We start from the raw sequence: 15,565 nt of genomic DNA on the forward strand, positions 1-15,565 counted from the left end.
GGAAGATCCCACATGCCGCGGAGCGGCTGGGCCCGTGAGCCATGGCCGCTGAGCCTGCGCGTCCGGAGCCTGTGCTCCGCAACGGGAGAGGCCACAGCAGTGAGAGGCCCACGTACCGCAAAAAAATATATATGTATTGTTTAAAATTTTACAGCATACTTGTAGGTATGTAGTGGGTATTTAACTTTTGTCAGTGCAATACTCATATGAAGAGGGAAAACATGTTAATTTAGTAAATAGAAAAATCTGTTCACTTATTGGAACTTCAACTTGATTTGGATTTAGAAAATCTAGGTTCAAGTCTAAACTCTTCTGATTACCCGTTCTGTGATGGGGCAGGAGGATGGGGCCATGTCTCTCTCCCATGCTCAGGAGTCTCATGGTTAAATGCAGATGATAGTAACTAACATACTGGGTGGTTAATGGAATCGAACAAACAGGCATACCTTGCTTTATGGTGCTTCACAGATACTGTGTTTTTTACAAATTGAGGGCTCGTGGTAACACTGTTGAGCAAGTCTATCAGCACTATTTTTCCAACAGCATTTGCTCACTTCATGTCTCTGTGTCGCATTTTGGTAGTTCTCACAATATTTCAAACTTTTTCAGCATTGTGTTTGTTATGGTGATCTGTTGTCAGTGACCTTCGTTAATACTGTGACTTGCTGAAAGCTCAGATGGTGGTTAGCATTTTTTAATTTTAGCAACAAAGTATTTTCAAATTAGGGTATGCACATTGGTTTCTGAGACATTGCACACTTAGTAGACTACAGTGTAGTATAAATATAATTTTTATATGCACAGGGAAACCGAAAGATTAATGTGACTTGCTTTATTGCGATATTCGCTTTATTGTGGTGGTCTGGAAACAAACCTGCAGTATCTCTGAGGTATGCTGGTAAAATTGTATATAAACATTTTCTAAATCTTAATGATCCGTAAAATGTTATTATTCACTTGCTTATAGCATAGATTAACTGGAAAATTTACAAGTCTCCACAATGCTTTTTTGGGTAGATACATTTGCAAAACAAAAGACAGTGACAACATCTGAATTAAAATATTGCTTTCCAATAGAAAGTTCTAGCTTTCTAAAAAGCCAAGACTTTCGTGTTGATGTCACTATTATGAGTATTACTACCATATAAGCACTCAGAATAATAAGTTGGCTATGGTTGGACTACTAATTTTTCAGTTTTGCATCTTTTCGTTTGATAGGAACAAACTTAGCCATTCTGTATGACAATGCCATTTGTTCACAATTTTTAGAAACTAGTAATATTAACCTGATTGACTTTTCTCAAGGCTTCTTACATTTTATCCTCATAAATTAATTAATCTGACAGTTTACTGCAGCCAGTAGTTTAATTTTTCAACCTGCTGTGGTCACATACATACTATGTGGATGGTGCAACATAAGATAGTGCTGTAATAGACAGTTTCAAATTTAGGGATGTGTGTAGTCGTTAGGGCGTATCTACACGCCAGAAACCTCCCCGTGTAAATTGCTTTTCGTGCCATGTTCTTTTCTTAATGCTAATCTGTAGTGACAAAATGGTGGGTGAATAAACCAACAGATGGTTTTATCTCAATGGCTGAATCCTGGAATGCATCATTAGTTTCATATCTGTGCTGCACAAGGAATGCTGGCTTTTCTGTGGGCATCTGGCTGGCAGTTCCTCGAGGGTTTGTCACACACATAATCTAAGCATCCCAGCTGTGTTTTCAGTTCCCTGGTGTCTACTTTGGCATGAGAAGGTGCTCATGAGCCAACCTAATCCTCTTGTTAATTCTGCGGGCAGCTAGAAGAGGACTCAAATCCTAAAATCCTAATATCTACCCTGGTATACTTCTTTCGTTTAAATTGGCTGGTTTGTCAAAGATCTTTTTCTCTTTAGTTTTGATCAGTGAGATTTAGGATTATTATAAAACAGAAGATGCTTCATTTCAACTAAAAACATTGATATAATGAGATAAGACATATGTAGGGTAGTAATTAATGAGGTTACCATTAGATGCTTCACAAAGGTTTTGTTGTTGTGTTTTAGCCCACCAAATGAAAGTAGTATCTAATGCAACACTTTCCTAATTTATCATAAAAAGACAAATCCTCTCACATTAAGGGTCTATAAAGTTTATTTGGAGGAATAGCAAGGTTGATCTCATGAGCTCAACAATTTGTGAATCTCCTAAAGTCCCTTGGATGTTCTAGGGAAGTATGGGTTAAAACAACAAACACCTACAAAAGTGTGCTTTTGTATGACGATGAAGCAGAACTACAAATAAAACTGTAAAAATTACACATATAAAATATATGAAAATGGGAGAAGGCAAGATCAGGTGAAATATCACTTTTGTTTTCTCGTGTATAGATTACTGACCCATTATTGTGAAGTTGTATATTAGTCAGATATTCTGTGATAATGTCACATAGCACCAATACTTCCATGGATTGTATCAAAAAACATTTATTCCTTACTCATAGGTCTGCTAGATGGCTGAGGCATCTCTTCTCTAGGCTCCAGGCACATTTAGTGTGTTCAATATATCTGTCATTCTGAGATGCAGGTTGAATAAACATTAGCTAACTAGGGCATATTCTTCTGATGGCAGAAAGGAAGATAAGGGGCCAAACCAAAACACATAAGCGCCTTTAAAGCCTCTGACTGAGTAGGTTGTATGTCATATCCTATCATATTCCTTTGGTCAAGGCAAACTACATAGTCAAGGCAAACATCAGTAGCGTGGAAACACATACTTCTTCAGCGATGGGGTAGGGAGAACAAATGTTTGTGGTATAATTATGCAATCTACTCATAATTTGTTCTTTGGGTGACAAATAATAACTTTCCTTTCTTCCAGCCACAAAAGGTATTCACCCCTATGCCAGTAAAGACCCCTTCCTCCCCTCAAAGTTTTATGCTCTTATGGCATCAGACTTGAAGTTCAAACTCTTGTGATAATCTCTACAGCACAGCTGCCCCTCCCCCGACCCCCCACCCAACATTCAGTGGTGGAACAGGACAGGATAATCTCTAAACATGTGTAGCTTCCTGCCACCCACATCTGGCCCCAAAGCCCATGTCATTAATTTTACGTTTTCCTTCAGGCATCCCGCTTCTGGTATCAATTTCTGTATTAGTTTGTTTTTGTTGTACTAATGGTACATAACAATGGATTGAAGCATGCCAGTAACTTACAACAACGTACAATTAATCTCCAAAGATGGTCCTGTGGGTTGGCTGCGGAGGCTGCGCTCTAAACTGTCGCTGAGGATCGGCTTGGTGTCACGTGTCCGTCATCCTGCAGGAGCTGTTGCTACCTGGGAGAGCTCTTTCCTTGTGGAAAGATCTAAAGTGCAAAAGAACAAGAGAAAACACCCACGCACATTTTAAGTGTTTGCTTGGATATGGCTTATGTCACATCCTTACGTTCTGTTGGCCAGTCAGTCACGTGGCCAAAATCAATCAACGGAATAGGAATTTTACTCCTCCCGTAAAAGGTGTGAGTGGGGAGTAAATATTTGTGAAAGTAGTACAACCTATCTCAAATGATTAAGTGGGTAGTAGCCAAATAAAATATAGTTTTGGACTTTAGGGGGAGAAAGTTTCTAAACTTACCCTGAGAGGAAGCTATTACCTTTACAGTATCCTCCTTTGTTTCCTTGGGCAATTTTCTCAAAGCCATTCAGAGTCTTCACCGTTCTAGTTCCACACAAAACTCGCTTTGCTAGAACATTCCTTGTAGAGAAAAGAGCTGGGAAGAAGTAGAACCATACAAACACAGCAAAACAAAAGTCACTCAAATTGTAGGCCACAGATGTTTTTTTCTTACCTTGAAAAGATTGTTTCAATGAGGGAATCATGCGTTTCAGGGTTACAGAATTGGCACTCTTAGTTCCTTGTGAAATGTGACCTTTGAAATGAAATAGCTTTACATTGCTGTCATCGCTAGAAAAGGAGAAGGGAAATAAAAACTAAATAGAATTTCAAGTATTTAGGCTTGAAATTACTTGAATTTCATTATCTCTAATGCTCATTGACTCCATATAATATGGCTTTATCATTTATTATAAAATATTAAAAGACAAAGTGGGGTAAATACAAATGCAAAGTAATTAACATAATAGAAAGTTTATAGCTAGTATCATTTTATAAATAAAAAGTTTCGTTACAGAGGATTGTCTGGAGTTACAAGGTGGGTTAATATGCCTCTTAATAGCAGCATTATGCATTAAAATACCAATGAAAAAGGTAAAGTATGACTATGAATCACTGAGTAGCAAAGTTATAATTTTAGCGTAATTTGTCATAATTGACCCAAAATTATTTTTATGATAATGGCTTTCTCAAAAGATAGCTTTAAAAGAAGATAAATACAAACTGTTAGAGGTACAAATGCTTTTTTATTTTATGATTTTTCTTTCACTTACACTTAGAGGAGCTTCATTTATTCCTGCACAGGTGTTTCAACTTTTATAATGTGTTGGATTCAAGTCAACAAACCTTATGTCCCCAACCATGGGCAAGACGCTGTGGGGACACAAAGACAAAAATGGCCCTTTAGTTGGTGATATTATAGTTCACTGGGGAGAATGTCTGTTGTAGTTTGTCTTTGCAGAAACAAATTTGCTCAGCTTTTAAGATTTAAAAAAAACGTACTAATCAATGTTACAATAAAGAAGCAGGACTTCTAATAAAGATTTTGATGAGGTAACTGTCAGCTCCTCTCCCTGCCAGTCCACTGAAGTGCTCAGCATTTTTTGTTCCAGTATCATGAAATGACACTGCTTGAAAAGTTCCGCGCAGTTGCCTATTTATTTTATAACCTGTTTAGCAGAAATTGTTTCCATGGCTTCCGGCCATTGGGCGTATCCTAGCTCTGTGACTTGGCATAGCAGTGCATCCTTCCATCTGACTTAATTCAAGCATCTTCTTCAGCTCTACCTTCCAGCCAGTACCCGAGCCTTTCCAGAAAGTGTGCTAGAAAGAGCACTGAACTGGCCATTTGAATATCCGTGTTGTAGGTCTGGGTGCATGACCATTTGGCTCTGCCTTACTTTAATTTTTAACCTGTTAAAAAAAGAGGATTTGAAATATATCTTTTCAAGGTCTCTTTCAACTTCATTTCATCCTCTATGTATTGCTTCCCTTCTTCAGTCTCTACTGCTCAGTGCAGTAGAAGTCCTCCAGCTTCAGAATCAAAGAGCCTGGTGTACACTCTGCTTGCTTTGTGGATTTTGGTGTCCTTATCTATAAAAGAGGGAAAATGATGTCTTCGGCTCAGTTATTTGGAAGAGTAAACTAGTCAGTACAGTGCTTAAGACACCACTCAGCACAGAGCAGGGGCTTTCCCTTTTTGGTCTCTCAAGTGTCACACAATTCCCTTTTCCTTTCCATCTCTTTTCATGTTTACCCTTGTTTGTTGCTTGGGCCTCTACAAAGGGCCTGGCTAGGTGTTCTGAGAATAAAAGAGACATGAGCATTGCTGGGTTCTAAATAGGCTTCTCTTTGGAAAGACCAGAACTGAATAATGGGTATGACTGCCTTAGTGGCCCTGGGTGTTTGTGACAGGAGAAAGCTTCTAGTTGTATATAAGGAAATGGTGGCAAAGGAGACACAGCTACAATAATCCTGCTTGAGTTTAACTGAGATACTCCAGGACTGGTTTATCTGGAAATCGAGCTCTCAGGAAAAAGCACTGCTGAGGTTAGTGTTCAGCAAATTTCCATTGGTCACATGCCATCTGCAATATTTCTGCCCCATTTGTCCTATTATCTGCTTAATATTTTTTCTTGAAAATGATCCAAATTAGTCACTCAGTCTAGTTGAAGCAGTAATATCTATAAGATCATGTTTTTGATGTGCTAATTATGTTGATTTCTTAATACACATAAGACTAAATATATAACTATTAACATTTTAAAAATATTTCACCTAAAACCCTCTAGATCATCTCTGGGAAACACTGACTTACTTTTGATTAGAACTGGCAAATGGCTGTGTGACGGATGGAGGATTAGGTATGTGGAATGGGAAAAAGTCTGTCCTGGGAAACGGTGGCTACTGGAGGCTGCAGTCTTTCCGTGTCTATTGCTCAGGAGGGCTTCCTCTTGAGAGGTGGTTTGATATTGTGTTAAGAGCACAGATTCTAGAGCCTGACTTCCTGGGTTCAAATCCCAACTATCATATTTTAGCCATGTGTAGCCTTGGGCAAGTTACTTAGCATCCTTGTGCTTCAGTTTATCTTTAGAAATGGGGATAACAAGAGTGTCTTAAGAATTTTGTGAGGATGCAGTGGGTTAACATATGTAAACCTTTCAGAATAGTGCCTGTTCTGAATGTAACTATAAACTGATATTATTATTGCTTTTCTTCTCCTAAGAAAGAAAGACTCATAGTCTCCAATAACATGATATGGTAGGAAGACCTGAGTTTAGCTTTAACAGCCCAGCTAATATTTTACTAAAACACCAAACCAAATATTTTGGAATATACATATATATTTTTTTACTAAGATAATTTGGCCTTCGTCCATAATTGTTAGGCTACTTCTGGTAAGACTTTATGCATTCCCTTTTCTGCTCTTCTAAAGTGCCAATGAAAAGATTTCGTATTCAAAATTGTATTATTTACTAATTTACACTGTGACTTAAAATAATCTATCAAGCTTTAAAAGTTTAAGTCCATAAAATACTGTCTGTAGTCTGACCATAACTTTCAAAAAAACACATAATACAGAATGCATGATATTTTAATTCTTTAGTGATATATCAAGGAATGATATTCCAAATTGTATTATTCATACAATGAATCAATAAAGTTTAACTTTTAAAAATGCTAAGATAAAGAAATTTTCCATGCCCAAGGCTCTTGGTTAACTGTGCACATTAATATAAGTGCAAGAAAGCAAATCACATTTTATTATTTTTCACTTTGATGACAATAAATAAGATACTTTGTGTGAAAACTAATATATCCTCATTCAAATGCTCTACTTTTACTCTCTGATTGCTGTCAGAGTTGCCCTGTGAGTGGAAAGTGGGTGTTAGCCAGATGACTGTAGACTATTCTCCACGGGGGATAGTTGCTTAGATGATCATGTTTCTGAAAGGATATCAGGTGACTTCCTTATGTGTGTAGGAAAAGGAAAGAAGAGTACAGAATATTTTATTTTTCCTGTCTTGTCGTGAAACCTGGCTTAACTACCTGGCTGGTAGTTAAGCAGAAAAGAAACACCACTGTTTCTGGTATTGTTTCCTAGCTCTTAACCTATTTTTATAGCTTTCCTTATGTATCGATACATTTTGAGTGTATGCTAAGGTCCCCTTTGATAGGTAACTCATGAAGTAAGTGGTTGTTTGTAACAGTCATGCAATATCTGGGATAAAAGAAGATAATGCAATTAAAAGAAGAGAGAGACAACAATACATCCCTTCGCCTTTAATTCCCAACACTGTTCCCATATGTCTGATAATGTATGGGTGCAAAGTGAGTTATCAAAGTTCATCACTGGAAGGCAGGAAGGATCTGGAATACCACTTCTACTCTGAAGGCTCTTCCATTAAATAAAATAGACAACACTGTTGCTGGGTTGGAAAAAAGACACACCAAACATGGTTCTGTTTCTGAACTAACTTACCTTCCATTTGAGAAGGTAAAATACATGCAAGTAAGCAGCTAAGTAACTTGTGAAAATTGATAGTCCAAAACATTCTACAAGGTAGATTTTATTCAAGGACAAAATAAGTGTTTTATCCATTTGGGAAAGGTGAGAGAGTGATCTGAGAGGACTTTTTTTGAGAAAAGAGGAGCCAATGTTTATGATAGGCATAGTGAAAGAGACAGGCATGGAAAGGTGGGGAAAATTGTAGCCGTGTGCATCGTGGTGAGAAAACATAAAGGAAGACTGTCAGTCACCTGGTTGGTGGTGCTGGCTGATTTATGAAAGCAGGAAATGGAAATAAATCTAGAAAGGTAAAGAGGGTCAAATTTTGGAGGGCTTTGGATGCAGGACGAAGGAATTCAAATTTTAGTCTATCAGCCAGAATGTAATTGAAAGCTTTTGAGCAATAAAATACGTGAAAACCTTTGTGTGTGTGTGTTTTAATAGGAGCTTTTGGTGGTGACATTATGCATAAATTTTCCTTCTAAAATATTTGTCTTATGTTTCCTACAAGTATATTTATGTTGACAGCAGGAGCAAATTAAGAAATTAAAATAATGAATATATGAGAAATCTGTATTTCAGACAAACTACGTGTTGATGGTGTGTAGGATAATTGGATGTACTGGGGTTGGGGGAAGCTAAAACCTAAATCCCAGTCAGAGTGACTACAGGTATGTATGCACTGAAGTTATTCCTGTTATTGTCTATGAACTGTAAGAGTTATTTTATGTCATAAAAGGTTTAAGAAGCAGTAGTCATCAGGAATAATACAATCGAATAATTCTTTAAAAAAATTTAAAAATCTGTCATACATGCAACCAGCTGAATATATTTCACTTATGCTAAATTAGGTGTTCTACACAGGTTTTCCACCAAAACTTGTTGAAAATAGCATTTTGTTGCTATGACAACCTAGAACAGCAATTGGAAACTAGAACATTAAAGGTGAGACAGAAAAGACAGACAAATAGTTCATATTTAGCTAAATGGTATTCCTTTTTGATTTTTATAAATCCAGGGAGAAATTTGAAATTCTCAAGTGTTCAGAAATGAATAGTTTCCCTCCTTAAAAGCGTATAGATTTAGAATGTCCAGTTATATTTGCATCATCTGCTGGTTATTAAATGACTCAACTATCCTTTATTTTTTTCTGAATCTCAGAAACTTTTTTCATCTATTTGAGCTTTGATTGCTTTTGGTAGATTCTGAACATTTTGATCCTTAGCTCAGGATATGATAGCTATTTACTGATTGAAACTCTGGTTTTCAAAATGTGTTTTATGAATCCTAAGTGTTCCACAAAATATATCTAAGGGTTCTTTGGAAGGAAGCATGGTCATTATGGCCACTTGGTTTAGGTGCTTTCTGTTTCTTTTAGATTTTACCTCAGTGCCACGCTAGGAATTGCAGTTGTGGGGCTCAGCAAAGGAGTAGGTAGTTTCATAATTCAAAATGTTTGCAGCAATTTGGTAAAAATACAATATTTTGCATCCTAATAATTTTGGCATGAATTTCAGATAACCATTTGAACAATAAATGCACATTTTCTATTTATAGTTATAAGATATCGTCAGTATCTTACGTTCAGATAGCAAACATTATATAAGAATACATACAGGTAGTGAAATTTTATATTAACATTCAGATAGGTAAAACTTTATTGTGTAATTTCTATTTGTAGGATTTTGAAAACACTTAACTGAAGTCAACATTTATGAATTCCTAGGCACTGGGATACAGGATATTTATGACATGATATTATTTAATCTGCCCTAAAGGAAATTGATGTGTTTGCATAAAGAGACATAGTATACGTAACTAATTATTGGAGAAGAAATATAGTATACCATTTAAAAAAATCAGAGCAGGAAAATATTTTTTTTTCTGGAAATTAAAAAATAAGCTTCATATAGGAGGTAACAGTCAATCAAAAAGTTGTGGACAGGCATTGTTCTGTGCAAAGTAGAACTTTGCCAGGCAAATCAGGATGTATGGTCACCATATTCATGGAAGACATTACTGTTGCAAGTATGTAGCTTTGTGGAGATAGAAAAACAAGATTTAGAGTCTCTAACATTCTCATCAAGGAATGTACATTTGAATCTTGGATTCATGTTCATTCTCTCTTACAAAAAATATCTTTATCTAAAACGTGGGTGACTCTGCAATTTCTGCAGAATAGGAAGGAAAGGTTTAAACTAAGATTCTTGAATGCAAGTGATGTGAATTATTCTTGAAAACCTCTCCCTTTGCAAGCTTAACATCTGTCAGTATCAGTAAAGAAAATTAAGGTTTCGGAGGGTTCTTCAGACTTGTGGAAGCCTCCTTTCATCCTTGCCAGGGGATGGAGGAAATATGGAGGAGAGGAGACTGTCCTTCCTGTGCTGGATGCCGTATCCAAGGACGGACGGACGGACAGACACACACACACACACACACACCCTCATTCCTGTAAGCAGAAAAGGAAAAGGGAGAAATGCCAAAGTCTGGCTTCAGGTGAAGGTGAAAAACTTAATTCAGAGACTCGTTCATTCTTACACTTATTTGCTTGATAAATATTTATCAGGCACCTATTGGTGGAAGATAAAACCAGCTCAGAATTTATAATCTAGGGGGGACAGACAAACGTTAAACAACCAAACAAGTATACCCTCAATTTTAACAGAAAAAAAGTACAATATGTGCTCCTTCAATGTCTGTTGAATGAGTAACAGATGCAGTCATAGAAATAAACTGGGAGAGGGATAAGCAGGGGTGGACTTGGATTTTGTGGTCAGGGAAGGTCTTTCTGCAGATCTAGCCAGAAAGAGAAGGACGGTGTCTTCATTTCCTTTATGAGCAATCGTAAAGAGCTTCTTAGCACCCTGAACTCTGAAGTTGGGTTAGAGAAATCAATGTACAGTCTGGGAGAAGACCCCAGCCTTCTAGTGGCCCTCAACATGTGAGAGTAAGCCGGGTGAAGTAATCTGTTTAGGAGGGGTTGATGTAGATGGGTCGGGGAATGAGTTGGGGATGAAGATATCCAGGCCTACCTCTGTCCCCCATTTTGTTCCCAATATGTATTATTTTTTTCAAAAATCATTAGGTTACATGCTAATGAGCCCCAGTGGAAATGAACCTGAATCCACAGTGATCATCCCATTTTTGTATTAAGAACTTTATATCTTTTTGCAACTGTTGTATTATTAGACTTCACAAATATTTAAACATCTAAACCATTCTTTTTGTTTAGTGTCAGAGCAAATGACTCCTACCTGTTAGAAAAGATAGGAGGTACTTAGCTAATAGATTCATGATGATTTCTTGCCTCTCTGTTCTTGAAAGCTCTTGAAAATTAAGGCTGTCTTATGAATCTTTTGTGTCCACTCTTGGGAGAGAAATATTATAGCATCAACTCCTTATGTAATATTGTCAGTTTATTTTTTCTGATATAAGAGATTTGACAATAGAAATGTACTAACTTTTGCTGTTTTTTCCCTTGTGTTCAGGTTTATTTTAAAAGGGCTTCTTTACAATGCAGAATATTTAGACTTCATTACACATAAATGATAACTTGTATATATATTTTTAAAAAGCATAGTCTAGAGGATAGAGACTTTTATGGATGCCAGTAGCTACCAGTTACCTGACAGTTGTGTTCCTTGCTTTTTCTAAAATTTCCATTTTGCTGTGCTGCAGTGTACACGTGCATTTGGCACATAAGCCTTTACCCTGAGAAACAGTGTATGAACAAATTCTGAAGTGACAGATGTACCTCCAGAAGGATATTTAAATATATCTTTTTTGTCCTAAAACCTTTGTTTTCTCCCCCCAAATTCTCTAACTTTATATGTCATTCCATGTAACCCATTTTATTGCTATTATGGCTGCTCTGACACCATTGTTTTCTAGTCACTTGATATATTTGGAGAAACGCTGAATATTTGTGCATACAACAAAGGCATATTTTATGTTTTCTAGACCTTTAGCTAGTCCTCTTCCTATACAAGTTCCTTCTGAATAAAATGGAGCACTTTTATAGGAGGAAATATGGGTTCATCAAATATTTATTTATAGGTTTATGGTCTCTTACTTGTATTTTCTTTCACTCAACCTGGCACTCAGTTTTATTTTGCTTTGTTTGGCTTTCACATTTATGTGGCATCTGCGATATATCGATCTGTTACTCAAAGGATCATAGGAAAATTTTCCAGGACGCCTATTTTCTGATTAACTTGGAAATCAAATAAGGGAGTGGACCCATTAGTTATAAATTGACACTGTCTGTTTTCAAAGGAAGAAAGAGAGAGAAGGAGGGAGGGAAGGAGAAAGAAAAGAAAAAAACGAAGGAAGGAAAAGAAGTGTTAGATTTTCCTAACTTTAGAGTGAGAGAATTATGAAGCTGAAAAGGACTTTAGCAATAATCTACTTCAGTGATTCCCTACCTCTTTGACTATGATGCTCTATTTTTAACAAACATATATTTTCATGACCCCACATAATAACAATTGTTCTTTCAGTAAAAAAAAGTTCTATGAATTTATTGACATTTAAAAATTAAACTTGCATCTGTATACATCTGGAAAATTAGTGTGCATGTATTTGTATTATATATATAATGACATCCTGGCTGGGGATGATTCTTAGTGCACATAAAGATTAAGATTTGAAAAATTTGTGAAATATTTCTGGGGCCGAATGCCATTCAGTCAGGAAGCACAGAACTTCTTCAACTCATTCTTTTTTTTATATTTTAAAAGTGAAAACCAAAAGAAATGAAGAAACTTGCCCAAGATCATATTAACTAAAAATTTGGATTAATGATTCTGCTAGCCAAATAATTTTTCCATTATTACAGTACTCAATAAGGAATTTGTCAATTACATACCTAGGTAATTCAGGCCAGATACTTGAAGTAGGGATGACTTTAGCTTATAGTTTTTTTTTGGTTTAATTACCTCAATTTTGCTTGTTTGTATTAATGTATGTTAAGACCAGATTTAGTATTTCAGCCAAGATTAGAATAAAAAGTGTTGGCCCATGGTAAATTGATAACAGTGCTGATTGCACTGCTTTCAGTTAATAAAGAAGCACTAAAAGGCAATTTTAATTTACTGATTTGATATTTAATTACGCATTCACATAAATTCATATGATTCTTCAGATCCGATAACATATACTTCTAGTAATTGACTTACGTAAAAATATATATATATATATATATATATTTTTTTTTTTTTTGCGTTACGCGGGCCTCTCACTGTTGTGACCTCTCCCGTTGAGGAGCACAGGCTCTATATATATATATATATATATATATATTTTTTTTTTTTTTTGCGTTACGCGGGCCTCTCACTGTTGTGACCTCTCCCGTTGAGGAGCACAGGCTCTGGACGCGCAGGCTCAGCGGCCATGGCGCACGGGCCCAGCCGCTCCGCGGCATGTGGGACCTTCCCGGACCGGGGCACGAACCCGTGTCCCCTGCATCGGCAGGCGGACTCCCAACCACTGCGCCACCAGGGAAGCCCTTCGTAAATATTTTTAACCCATCACCTGAATGGTCAAAACATGTAACAGACTCAACAGTTCCTAAATTTAAACTTTTAAATGATAGGAAGGTAGTTTTTTGTAGTGTACATAATTCTTCATTAAATTTCAAACAGCATTATGGACAGTGAAGCTCCCTAAAATAGCCCTATAAGGACTAAGGCTTCTCCTGGGATTATGAGGAAGAGTAGAACTGGCTCTTGAATGAGGCAGGTCATGTATTCCATAGCACAGACATGTTTTGAAAAGAACAAGTAAATCTGTGGGGAATTTGACCAACTGCTCATCCTTGCATTCAAGGCAGTCACAGGACTGCACAAATGCCAAGGTGTCACCTCTGAAGAATTGGGAGGAGAAACCTTGGATTCAATGGTCTCTTCCTGGAAGTGACAGCTAACCATTATTTAGAAAAAAAGAAACAGTTTTTGCCTACTGCTGAAGTGGTTATATTGTAATAGGTTTATTTTTCACTTTCAAATATTTATTATGTCTTGGCAGTGTTATTGATAGTGGTTAGGAGAATCATTTACCATTTTAAAGTGTAATAGAATGAATAAACTAGTTACTGTTGGATTCCAATGACATTTCAAATATATTAATATAAAGTTGTAATAATTTTAAATATAACAAATCCCCTTTGTAGCCCATTGCAATGGACTGAATGTTTGTATCCCCCTCCATATTCTCATGTCGAAATCCTACCACCCAATGTGATAGCATTAGGAGGTGGGGCCTTTGGGCAGTAATTAGTTCATGAGAGCGGAGCTCTCATAAATGTGACTAGTGCCCTTATAAAAGAGACCCCAGAGAGCTCTTTAGCTGTCTTTCCTGCAGGTGAAGACCTAACCAGAAGTTGGCAGTCTGAAACCCAGAAGAGTGCCCTCTTTAGAACCCAACCATGCCAGTACCATGGTCTTCAATTTCCAGCCTCAAGAACTGTGAGAAACAAATTTCTGTTGTTTGTAAGCTACCTGTCTATGGTACTTTGTTACAGCAGCCCGAACTGAGTACGACAACCGCATTTGTCACTTTTTGCTCTGGAACACATATGAGTGAACCCAGCTGTGGCTGAGGCTGAAGCCACTGTACAGAGTTGCCCAAGTGAGAAGCCACTGAGTGCAAATCAGTACCTGTAATTCAGACTGTCTGTTCCTGAGGCTTATTAATGGACACACAAAACAGATGCTCCCTGAGAATTGCAGACGTTTGAAAAGGAATAGGGAGAATGAAGGAGGAGGTTGTATATTGGGGGGATACAGATTCCATAGTGTTTTATTAAGGGCCCTGATGTCACTTTTCAAGACTTTGGATTCCAGATATTGTTGCTCAATTGATGTTTCAGAGATTCTGGAGATGCAGTGGTTGACTCTGCCTGAGATTTCTTTGGGATCACTCTTGTTGAGATCACCTTTCTATTCTGGGCCTTGAAGAGTAATGTTTTAGGTTGTTGAATCAATGTTGAACTCCTTAGCCTAATCAGTTTGAAGTTCTCATTTGAATTTTTTTTTTTTTTAAACTGGGCCAAGAATCTTGACTTGCAACAGACCTCTCCTGATTTGCCAGTCACCAGTCGCATGGTCTTGTCATACCTTGGTTTCAGGGAATCTGAAAGCCCAGCTCTACACATGCACAAACATTCTTCACATAACTTCAGGTTCTCTTGGTTACTCTTGTGGGAGCCCTCATCTCCTGATTGATCCAAAAGCAGTTAAACTTCTGGGACTAAAATATGTTTGCTATGAGAAAGTCATTTGTCTCCTGTGATATCTTGTGCATATTCACAGGAAAAAACAATGGAAGTCATTTCTTTAAAAAATTAACATTTGTTGCTTTCCCCTAACTTTCCATAACTTTGTTTTTTTTTTTTTTTTTTTTTTTGCGGTACGCGGGCCTCTCCCTGTTGTGGCCTCTCCCGTTGCAGAGCACAGGCTCCAGACGCGCAGGCTCAGCGGCCATGGCTCACGGGCCCAGCCGCTCCGCGGCATGTGGGATCTTCCCGGACCGGGGCACGAACCCGCGTCCCCTGCATCGGCAGGCGGGCTCTCAACAACTGCGCCACCAGGGAAGCCCCATAACTTTGTATTTTTGAAAAGGAATTTTGCTGACAATTTTAAGTTTGTCTCCTACTATATGCTATATTAAAAAAAATTAAAATAGACACCCTCCGCCGCATGCTCTTCAAAGAGAAAATCAAGTACCACTAATATTCTATACTTATGACTACCCAAAATGTGCTCTTGATCCATCCAGATGTTTTCTAGTGATGGAGAAACAAAGAACCTGGTCTTGTCAGCTGGTCTCCTTAAAAACATCATATCTGGGCTTCCCTGGTGGCGCAGTGGTTGAGAGTCCGCCTGCCGATGCAGGGGAC

This window comes from Physeter macrocephalus, chromosome 1 (assembly GCF_002837175.3).
Source record: "Physeter macrocephalus isolate SW-GA chromosome 1, ASM283717v5, whole genome shotgun sequence".
In the NCBI taxonomy this organism is placed as follows: domain Eukaryota; kingdom Metazoa; phylum Chordata; class Mammalia; order Artiodactyla; family Physeteridae; genus Physeter; species Physeter macrocephalus.